We start from the raw sequence: 12025 nt of genomic DNA, 5'->3' as shown, positions 1-12025 counted from the left end.
GGTCTTTTAGATATAAATAGATTTGTTGGGTCTATAAAAGAGGTGTCGAAAGTTTCGGAACCTTAGGAGAGCCATAGAAGAAGAAATCAGAGTTTGATCAAAATATTTTTCTGCTGCTGCTGCTGCTGAAGAACACGAAGAACAGACCCCCACTGACAGTCGTTCTTTAACAGTGACTACGACCAGCTGCTGACGGTCATAAACAACAGCGTAGCAGCACTTTTAATTTATCGTTCTTCTGTGACCCTTTCTGGCAGTCTTAAACTCACTGCTTTAGCACTATTTCATCTTTTAATCAACTTTTGGGCTATAAACATGTATTTTGAGCAAGTGATTAATATGAGGAGCTAAACCCCATTGCTGAGGCGACGGAGGAAGCCATTTTTCCAATTATTATGTGGTAAATTCTATTTAATTTAATTTTCGTAATTCTTTTATGATTATTTGCACTGAACTGAAATCGAATATATGATTCTGATTAAGTGGTTGTGTTCTCAATTGATGGGTCGTGCTTAGGTTAAATCTTTTGATGGTCCATGCTTTTGATTTACAACTATTGTTTTGAGAATCTACTTGTCTAGACGAAGATATTAGAATCACTTTAAACGTAAAGAGTTGCATAAATATTGACTAGATTAAATCACATAAAAAATGGAGATTAGTGGAATCCAAAGTCTCAATGCTTTCTATAAACTTGAATACAATTTCTTTTTAAGTTTTCTATTTTAATTTGAGTCTAAAATCGAGTCTACATAATCCGAGTTGAACGAACTTTACAACCACTTAAAAACTACATCACTCATATTGGGTAATGATCAACTGGAGTATTCTCACATAGAAAATATATCACCATTATAGCAACAATATAAATACAGTAACTTTTCGTTAATCAAGTTGAGATTACCACATGTGGTTTCTCAACACTTATGGTCTTCCCAACAGGTAAATAGATTAATCTATTAGTTCATACCTCCATTTCGCATTTCATTTTATTCCCGCATAGCATGGTAATTCCCTTTGGATGGTAGTCATGCTACTGTTGTTGTTCGATTCATTGAAGGTTGTTCCTGCAAATGAGAAAGAAGGTTCCATATTGAGTAATTTTTTGGTTACATCTGGAAGATGAAAATTAAGTAAAAAAGGATCCTCATATGTAAATATTATGAATCGATTGTTATACCTTGTGTCAGTGCTCTTCCTGGTGATTGTTTATTGAGATAGGACATGACGTATTTTGCCATGCTGCAGTTTATCTGTGCTGCCATATTCAAGTTTGAAAATATGTGTTGATTGTTTCCTATGCGATGTTTTATTTTTAGAATCCTAAAACCAACCAAGTTGCATGTCTTGATGGTGTTTAATCTTCAGCGACAGTGGATGCTGACGCAGAGTTGGGCATCTTCTGCAGGCAGGGTTTCTTGCGAGGTGGCTCATTATCAACAACAGGCTCATCTTCAGGATGAATGATTTCGGTAGCCTAAGCAGATATGGTTGGAGTTGGTGCTAGAGGGGGCAAAGGCAACTTTGCTACAGTGAAGCTTGGGGTTTCAAGATACTTCATGTTATACGGAGTTATCAGTATGAGGTAATCCTGGAAGGCACCAATGAGTGATTCAAAGGCGGCCTGTACTGTTGCAAAAAACTTAGCAATTCAATAAGGCCTTCGCGGGAGAATATTGACTCTTTCAATATCTGTTTAATTCGTAGGGTCAGTCCTTGACCTCTCAGAAAAAATAAATAATAGGTTCCTGGTTCTTTCCGCCATCCCACCTAATGAATCATTAGGATTCGTTTTCAATGGAATCTTCTGTAGTCATGGATTCCGTCGTTCCCATCACTTCTTGATTAATGGCTAGGCCCCTTCAACCTGGTTGGAATAAATCCTATAGTTAGATTTACGATGAGTTAAGTAACATATCAGAAATCAACGTGGGGTTCCCAATTATAAATCGTATACCTCGCCCTTAGCAACAACATCCAAAGCTGGTAGCTAGACCATTTTTTGGACCTTGCTGTCCATGGCAACAAAAAGTGCGGTTCCCAATGAGTCCTCAACTTCCAAACTAAGAAGGTATCTGCATAAACCATGAACTAAACCACTTTCAGTAGATGTCATTTTAAAGTGTAGGAACAGGTAATACTTTAGCATTGAATAATGGCCAGAACATGGGAACCAGTTCGTCTATTTGGACCTTGTAGCTAGGGCACCAATGGTCCCCTTTGTTCCCAACCAATTTAGTTGTGCAGTTGTGGCACCCCAGAAAATACCAACCTTTCTCAGTGGAAATACCAATAGCCTTGGCACGACAGACTTTTCTGTTTAGTATCTGAAAAATGGTAACACGGTTAACAAAATATTATGAGAAACACAACCGTATAATTTTTTGGGTTGGTGAAAAGGCAAATAGCAGACATGACCATACATTGTACCCAGATTCCCACTTTGTTTCCAGTAATTGGGAAATTGACATTCTAGTGTCGCCAATGGATTGACTGCCTGATTGTAACCAACTCTCGCCGGGATTGTGATTTCGAGCGGCGATGTTCAGCGGGAATACCTGAGCTTATATGAAATCGTGAGCTGGAATGCTTTGTTATGTTTGTGTGTAAACATTCGAAATACCCTATGAGTCAATTTGTGAAAAAAATCATACCTTTCTCTAATATGCAAGACCTCTAGAATATCGAGGTCAAAGAAAATTTTAGTCGTATTAGTTGAAGAAAGCGACGCCTTGCCTGGATAATCACATGGGTTGATTTAATATGCAGGGATGGAATAAAGATAAGTTTGTTTACAAATTCAGCCAATTTGGTCATTAAGATTTGTGTACCTAGATATTGCTTGACATAGACACCAGCAACAACAGGATGTGGATTAAGTTCATGCGCTTCAAGGTTCCTAGTAAGCTCAGAAGTGGAATTACCCCATAGTGTGACATTAAGCTTCATACCACTGTTTTCAGGTGAAATATATAACTGTGTGAGATAGGCGTAACCACTAAAGAGTAAATCAAATTCATGTCACAGGTGTTAACTGAATTTTCCTCAGACCTACTTTAAGTTTTCCAGTTTTAGTTCACGCATGAAACACGCGCTGCTAGGACTTCGCTTAACATGCTGCAAGTTTGTGTGGCTTGTCAACACACCTACAACATCTGCAAATAACAATCAGGAAATATTAGGTAATTTAACCACGGTCTGGGAATCAACAGATGTAACATTCACTGAAGGCACCAGTAAGGTAAGTGTTGGTGGTAGCAGCTGCCAGGTTCTCAAGCTCGGTGAAATTGAACTTGTGGCGAGGAATCGACGCACTGGTGGTTTCTAGTGGAGTAATATCGGTATTCCAACTAAAGTGTCATTCTGGGCGGGGCGGAACATTTTTTTTTTCTGGGGCAAATGTCAAATTGTTAAGACACAACAACATCCCCTCTTTTAGCAGGGGTTCAAATTTCCAGATGAATTTCTTCTGAACAATTGCGTGTAGCAGGTCACCCTGAGATACGATCAGGTAATAATATTATCATTAGTTATTAAAATACCCGCAAAAAATATAGAAGGGATTTATTGTTGAGGCTGCATATGCTTACAATACTATCTAATCTACACGTAGTAATGTCATAACTAACCACGACTTCATACATAATTGAAAGCATTTTTAGGTCCAAAAAAATTTATATTGCAAGACTCAGTTTTGCTGTTAACCAATTTCCCTATGGTAGAATATACTATGTGGTGTTGTTCATGACATAATACTATGTAGTGCTCATATGTAAGAAAATGATCTGGAATCATATTCACTTTACTACTTACGGTGTCATCCAGCAGGAGCAAATCAAGGCTGGTAACATCATTTGTTCTCATGAAGTCCGATTCATGCCACATCCAAACAATGCGAACTCGGGTCATCCATGGCCCGATACCATTTTTTTTCTGAATGTCTTTCACTGTTAGGATTCCCGGAGTCTGTACGGCAGAGACGGAGGTGGGAAGCATTGTAGTAGCCATTATGTAAACCTACAAAACGACACAAATAAGGTTATCAACTGAATAAAACATAAGGCGAAAAAAAAGAACTCATATTGAAACTGGCCCTGCAAAATTTGCACACCTGGAATCACTACAACGGAGAATTTCAAAAGAGGGAAGATGTGGTGGTTGAGCATGATTTCTAAATGAAAATCTGGTGACTTAGTTATATAGGCCGCAGATTTACATTCTATTAATGTCAGGACAATTAATGGGCAGAAAATGAAACATCTGTCAAAACATGAATGGAAGGCCAATCAATTACTCTGGTTAAAATTAGGAGGCTTGTAACGGCAGATTTAAAAGTAAATAACCTGAAACGTTCAATGACGAAACAACTCAGGTATAAATTGGCATGGCACCTAGCAATTAGGTCTAAAACGGATTTTGAAAAATATAAGAAAAGTAAGAACATCAAAATTGAGATCACCAGGTAGTAAACCCAAAAACCAATTCCTAGTTCTAAAACGGATTTTGAACATAAAACATAAAGAAACATGAAAAAAATCAACATAGAATTAAAAATACCATCTTTAGGGAATCAGAGAAGCAAGTAAAAATAATAATTTCTAAAAACTTTATACAAATAACGAACAAAAAATTGAAAGAAAATTTGATCTCTTCATGGACTAACAAAATCATACCTGTAATCTGGTTGTTGTTTTCCCAAAGATATCAAATCACAGAGCACTTATTCATCTTCCCTGGTAAAAAAATCAAAGACCAAAATCAGGGAAAACATCCCCAACAGGTATGGGGTATGGGATAAATCAATGGCTGTTATGAACAAAATACACCCTAAAAAGAAATCTTCATGTTCCATGTTTCAATAAAAGGCTAGAAAAATAAACGATGGATTGTCTTTTTTTTTCACAGCAGCGAGAACGATGTTCTGCATTTGAGCCAGGGGGAGACAACGATGCAGTGAGAGAAGGATGGGGTGTGCGGTTGGGTGTATCCCTGAATTTTCATTCATAAGATTGGTATGAACGCCACACGTACGAGTTGTAGGATGTGGCACATAGAACAACATCCACTGATTTATGTTTGTGAGGACAAATCCTGACCACCACTAACACTGGAAAACTTCGCCAAACCTTGTTTTATACTCTTGATAAAGTGACAACCTATACATGTGACTAGATGACATGCATGTTTCATAGAACACAAATATCAATATCCAAGTAAACTTTAGCTCGGCCATTTCATGCTTTTTAGTCAACCAAATTATATGGGAATGGCGAGTGACCACATGCTATAAAATAGTTCTGCAATCAACTACGCAATTATTCGTGAGGGCGTCATGAAAGCAGACATCATAAAGGCGCGTGGTAGCATTTGTTAAGAAAGTAACATTCTACGCATGCGAGTAGATTTCATACATATTTAGTAAAGAACAAATATACACATTCTAGTGGGTTTTAAGTTAGACGCTTCATACTTTAAATTGACTAAGCATGTGAGACGTTTAGAATCCCGGGCAAATGCAATGCAATTTTCTAAAACATATGCTCAAGGAAGGAACGGATAAAGTAATAAAGAAGGTCGGCGGGTACATAAGGTGTAGTATAAACAAAACGACATTTTAGATGCTAAAATAAAAATATCATGCCGAGTCTTTCGTTCGTCATATTTTTTAATTAGTGTTAGAGCATAGCTAGGTTGAACCCACCAAGCATTGGTATGTTAAGTTTGGTTGTCATATTTTAGTGAATCAAAACTCATGTTAAGAGTCGCTTGATTATGTACTAGAGTCAACTTTGTATAGGATAGCTTGAAAGTATTAGGATATGAGACATTACAAGTATTGCGAAGTCTTGAAGATGTGAAGAAATCAAGGAGATACAACGACAACAATCATAATTCCACTTGAGGTTAGTGATATTTGACTTGAACTGTTTCATTCCCTAAAGTATCTTTCAAGTCGTGCATATTGAAAACATAACTGTGAAGCATATTTGAACTCTAAATAGACATAATATTTAGGAATACAATACGAGGTTTATTGCTTAACCATTAAACTTTGTAGATAAGACATCGCCATAATCATTTGAATTCTATTGTGATTATGTATGGGTATGAGGTGAGGATTTCATCCTAGGGAACAATGTTTTACATGTGTTCTAAGGAAGTAAGTTCATAAACTTGTTTGTGAACCGAAAAGGAAATTGCCAGGCATTATTGGTTTTGTTATTCATTGCATATCTTATGAACAACCAATATGTGTGATTGAGTATAATCGTCGATGACTTGTTTGTGTTCTTGGTAGAACTATTCACAAAGGCCTGACTTATGTATTGGTATGACTTTTATTAGTGAAACCGATCTTAAGTAATCACATGAGATGGTATGATCGGGTTTGTGTTTTGTCTGACCAAATTTAGGAAAGGGGAACTGATCCTAGTAAGAGATGCAATACATCACAAAGAGGAAACGATCCTTGTATGAGGTGTAGCAAGGTTTATAGAGAAAGGGGACCGATCCTATGGACATGCGCAACACGTTTATAGGCAAAGAGGATCCTATGGACATGTGCAACACATATAAGTTAGATACCATATATATGTGGGGAACCGATACAAGTACCTAGTCAACCGAATTTTGGAAAGCTAGTGTGACTATGCACAGTACTCACATGGAGGTAGAACCAAAACTTGTTTTGGTAGAACCGTTAAACCCATGATTATGATTGAATGTTTGTTTGATCAATCGCATAGTTCTTGAAAGTCAGATGAACCAATTCTAAACTTGTTTGGAAGTGTGGAAAATTGGTTTCAAGGTTGTAAGTGTGAAAGAGAGCTTACAAAGTAAGGATGTCGACATACTTTGAACACGTGCTGTGAATGTTTATTTCTTTAACTGTTCAAAGTTATTCCTTAATAGCTAAGGGAAGAGAATCCGAGGATCGAAACATAAGTAAGTTAAGAATCTTTTAATTAAGGTTATTTATTTCATTTTGTAGGGAAATATAAGAATTAGTAATGTGCATTTACTAATTAGATTTTCCGAGAGATTTCGATCATTATTTTTGGACAGAGCATTTATAGGAATTATGGAAACCGAATTTGTTCTTTAATGAATATCTTGAGAATATTTTCGGTTTTCGAAATTCCTTAGTGTCCAAAATTCCTTTTCTATAAATATTTGAAGTTTGCATTTCTAGCAAACTAATCCTTCGTAACAACATGCTTCCTCTTTGTTGTTGTTACTGGTGTAACCGCCTATTCGGAGAGGAGAGTAACCTAATTAGGCGAAATCTCTTACGACCGCTCAGTTTAAAGTCTTCTTTGGGATTGAGAAGCTCTAGCGTGTACCGTTGGTGGGAAACTAGATAATTGCGGTTTATCTTTTATTTTCGATTGATATGATTGACTAACGGTGGTTGAAATGTGATTGCACCTAGTTTGTTTATGCTTGAGAATCTTCTCTTCTGATATAAGATTCACTCAAACTAGTTCAGAGTTTCGACAGGGATCTTTAAACTGTTGTTAGTTCTAAAGACGATCTTGTGATAATCCATTATTAACAGACTCTGTTCTGTGCGTAATTGATCACATGAGATTCAAGTGATTGTGTGCAGGTTTATATTGAAGATCTAAGAAGATTTGAAGTTAGTGAAGATTTGAAGATATTGAAGATTTCTGATTTGTGGGTTCATAATCTTTGGTGTGCACAATACTTGTTTCGGTAAAAGAGGATCCAATTAATAATCGGTTTATCCTTGTGGTAGATTGGATTGATTAATTGAGTAGATCGGCATCAACACAATTCTTTGGATTAAGAGTGTTGTTGTCTTAATCTTAAACGATTACTTCGGTAATTGAACATAAGATAGATCTAAGGACCTGACGAAGGAGTTTACGTTAAGATAAACGGAAGAGCCTTTGCCGGACTCATATCACTTGGTTTAAGAGAGTTGATACCAAACATATTTGTTGTTCCTTTACTGTTTGGAATACGAACCAAAGGAATTTTTCCAAGTACGTGACTTATTTATAAGTTGAAGGCGTGGGAATACAAACGGAACTAGGTGAACTGTAGGTTTAGTTGCTTGGTCTCAACTATACGAAGTTAGGTGTAATTTTGTGTAGCGGCTTAATCCCGAGAGTACTCAATTCTGGACAAGGTCCCGGAGTTTTTCAGTATTTGCGGTTTCTTCGTTAACAAAATCTTGTTGTGTCATTTACTTTACATTTCCGCATTATAATTGTTTTATTATAATTAAAGTAAATTACACAAACGTTAATTCATATTTACTTGATTAGTGAATCCTATTGTGTTTGGTTAAGTCCGAACCTTTTTATCAAGTAACATACTTTGTTGTTGTATTGTCTCGATCTCGTATCCATAGACGATCACAGAAGTGTGAACCGATTAGTTTTATCGTCTTGACTCAGTCTATAAACAATCACTTTCGGAGAAAGAACTTATAGGTAGGAAAAGTTTTAGCTTGTGGTATATTTGGGTACCCTCGCCTTTTCAATTGGTATCAGAGCAGGCAAACACGAAAAGATCTTACAATATGTGTTTGGTGCGATCCAACCTATAAGAAATGAATCTAATGAGTGATTCAGTTAACGTAATAGCAGGATTTGATTACTTTATAAGATCGTGGTGGAAATCACGTATGAAGTATGCAATACTCTTATTCTTAAACATGTTAGGAATTATGCTTATGTATATCTCGAGTGACTTACATAATCCTTTGGTGGACATAGGATTGTATATCATTATGTTGAGTGACAATGATACCAAGGCCTATGTGACAGGTTGTACCTTGAAATTGCATAAGATTCCTCTTATGATTTGTATGAACGATGGCTATTGTGTTCTTGATAAATCTGGAACCTTAAATATATTTTGGATGACCTACCAAAGTATATACATGTATATTTTCAGATGCAATTCTGTCAATGTTTCGCCGTCTAGGGTGCGATTTTGGAAAATATGTATTCCTACAAGGAATAAGTTTTCATTTAATAATTCTATTAACAATGTATTGCTTCATGCACCTCACAACTGTTTTAATGAAGCAAGTGATCTTTTTAAATATTACATGGTTTATGATTCTGATGATATTTTTAACAAATATCATATTTTGTTCAATTTTATCTCTGAATACTCTAGTAAATTCTTGAATAAATTTCAAGTGATATTATCACATTCTGGTAATAAAAGAGTACACATATTATTGGAAAAAAACATGGAATCAACCCAAAATAAAGATACAGTCCACAGAAAACCGGTTTTCCAAAAGAAAGACCTAGACACAAAATCAGAATTTTTTCCCCACGAGCCACTGTTTCCAATTTTGACTTTATTTCCTAAAACTAGTTATTTCCGGTTTTTGATGTCAAGTCTTCCTATAAAAGATAATCTCTTGCTATGTGTTCAAACATATTGGGGAAGATTGCTCAAAACCGTAACTAGGGTTTTTCATATTTTCGCAAGTATGAGAAAAGGGAAATCAAGAACTAAATCCGCTAATGGATAAAATCAGATTTCCTAACAGTATTGACAACAAGCATGAATTTTCACGTTTCATTGATAGCTCGTGATTTAGGAAATACGAAGCACTTAAGGGAATAGATTTTACCACTGAAAAGAAGTTTGATCCAGATGTCCAAAACAAGGATTATGTGAATTTTGTTCAAGATCGAAGCTGGGGGAATCTTTTTAACCTTGAAGAATATTCACTTGATTTGGTAAGAGTGTTCTATGCTAATATACACAATGTTGATCACAAAAAACTTAGTTTTGTGACTTTTGTTGGTCGATATATCTATTATATTGATCGTAAGACAATTTCTAATGCTATTAAGTACAGTGAGGTAAGTAATCACCTGATTACCTGAATTGAAATTGATCACGATACCATTTGAACATGTCTCATTGGAAAGAAGGTTGCATGGAAAAATGATAGATTACCTACAAAGAATATACCCTTTCATCTTAGAGTTTTCGGTAAACTTGCTTTAGCAACCATATTTGCAAGTACAAGAGATAAATCAATCTGGGATAAGACGTTTGCATAATTTGTCTATTTTTTGTTGAAAGAGGATACTCAAATAGATCTTTACGGTATCATTGTCAGCCAAATGATCATGATATCAGATTCTATCTCATCTTCTAGAATCAAGAGACATCTCGGCTTTCCGTGCATAATTACCAAAATCTTCGAATCATTCGGAGGAGAACATTTTGACGGGATGATGAGCATTAATGATGTGACTAATAAGACTATAAGACAAATGATTGGGGTACAAACCCACTATGATGTTGTTAGAGGAATTTCTCTAAATTCTAACAAGAAGACTCTTCTTGTTCACCTTGAAAGTTTAGGTAAACAACTTGACTGTTTTCAGAAACAGCTAGGCTTTGCTGCTCGAAAAGACATAGAAACTCTTAGAGGAATTCAAAATTTTGAATCAGAGTTTTGGGACCAAGAATCAAAAATTGAAGAAGAACGACGAAAAACACTTGGTTCCAAGGAATGTTCTTCCCAATGATTATGTTGAAAAAGAAAGGAAAAATAGACAATTATTTTTGATATATTTCAATACAATCTATTATGAATAAAACTATCTATTATAAATAAAGTTATTTGATTTATAATTTTTCTTGTGGTAGTTTTCTGTTTACATAGCCTGTGCTTGAATGTTTTTATATTATTGCTATGTATGTTTATGGGATGTTTGATTTCGGTTTTACTACCTTAATATTCGATCTCATATATTGTGAACCCTTGTGGTTTGGGTGACTTTTTGATTTAACAAGATTAAGTTCTAGCCCATGTTGGTAGGCTTTATCAAAGAATCATGAGGGGTTCTGGTAGAAACAATATGTGAAAAAGTCATAATATGTTGAATCGGTTTTGGTTTAGCATAAAAGCATATGTGTTTCGACGGTTTTCAATTTTTGCTTGCAATTGTTAAAACCGATTTTCAACCTTTCTCTGGTAAAGGTTGGTTGTTGTTATTCTTTTGTTTTTGCATAAGGATGACAACATGATGATATCTCGATATCAATTCTCCCTGGACGAAGCTGCAATCATATTGGAGAAGTGGATGCGAAATTTGAGGTAACAATCTTGCTAATTAATTGTTTTCATGTTTAAGAAAAGCCTGAGTTTATATTATATATATTTATTGCTTTTGCTTAACAAAATTTCGGTTCAAGTGATGTTTATTCCATGATGTGTGTGTGGATGTGTGTGATTCAATTGGTTCCGGTTAAGAAAAACTATTGTTATCTTGCTTAATTGCGTGGTATCAATTGTTTAGGCTTACAAAATTTCGGTGCAATTGCGGTGCTTTTAATGTCTATGTTGTTTCAATTGCTTCCGATTGAGATGAATAATTATGCAAGTTGATTTATGTTGGTTTGTATGAATTATTTATGGATTAACGAAATAAAAGGTTTACGGGATGAGTTGTTTAGTCCAATTCGATTCCGGATAAGAGAAACTAAGTTAATTCTGATCTTAGTTAGACTTATCAAAGTAAGGTTTCGGTTATTCAAGTCTAACTGAATGCCTTAACAAGAAATGCTAGTTAACTAACCTAGTACTTATCTTGTTTAAAATTGAAAGGTCTAAGTTTATGGATAATTAGAACCTGATGAGAAAAATAGAGTTATCTTTATTTTGGTCTTATCGAATTAAGCGGTTGTTTTTGAACAATCGGTTTAGCAAATGGACTAAGGTGCTTAGTTGATTTTTTTTTTGCTAAACTAAATTGGAAAAATTATTTAGGACAATTATTTCCTTTTAGTTTCGGTTTTGATATTGGTTATTAGAACATGATGTGTGGAACCCTCGTGCCTAACTCTAAAGGTTGCAAGTCTATTTTGAGATTTGTAAGATTCTTTTCGTGTTGTCCTTTATTTTTTTCGTTTCTTTGTAATTTTGTGACAAAAAGGTGGAGAAATATATGGAGTAAACAAGTGATACTGGCATTGATTTTATGTTGATTGGTATCGCTAAGGAAAAGAACAT

General features: G+C 35.3%; 1 long non-coding RNA gene across 7 annotated transcripts; it reads right to left on the bottom strand.

The window, feature by feature from the left end:
• Window positions 1–835: 835 nt before the first annotated feature.
• Window positions 836–4958, bottom strand: LOC113347340. Of its 7 annotated transcripts, XR_003358890.1 has the most exons (11): window positions 4674–4958; window positions 3814–4017; window positions 3235–3496; window positions 3056–3155; window positions 2832–2953; window positions 2655–2736; window positions 2424–2558; window positions 2273–2327; window positions 1958–2075; window positions 1181–1867; window positions 836–1067 (listed from the first exon to the last, which is right to left on the bottom strand). It is a non-coding gene; the product is annotated as an uncharacterized LOC113347340 (long non-coding RNA). The 7 variants fall into 7 exon arrangements; XR_003358891.1 differs by having other exon boundaries at window positions 3052–3496; XR_003358894.1 differs by having other exon boundaries at window positions 2193–2327; window positions 3056–3496.
• Window positions 4959–12025: the final 7067 nt, after the last annotated feature.

The sequence above is a fragment of the Papaver somniferum genome, chromosome 2, assembly GCF_003573695.1.
Source record: "Papaver somniferum cultivar HN1 chromosome 2, ASM357369v1, whole genome shotgun sequence".
In the NCBI taxonomy this organism is placed as follows: domain Eukaryota; kingdom Viridiplantae; phylum Streptophyta; class Magnoliopsida; order Ranunculales; family Papaveraceae; genus Papaver; species Papaver somniferum.
This window is presented reverse-complemented; position numbering and strand designations above follow the sequence as displayed.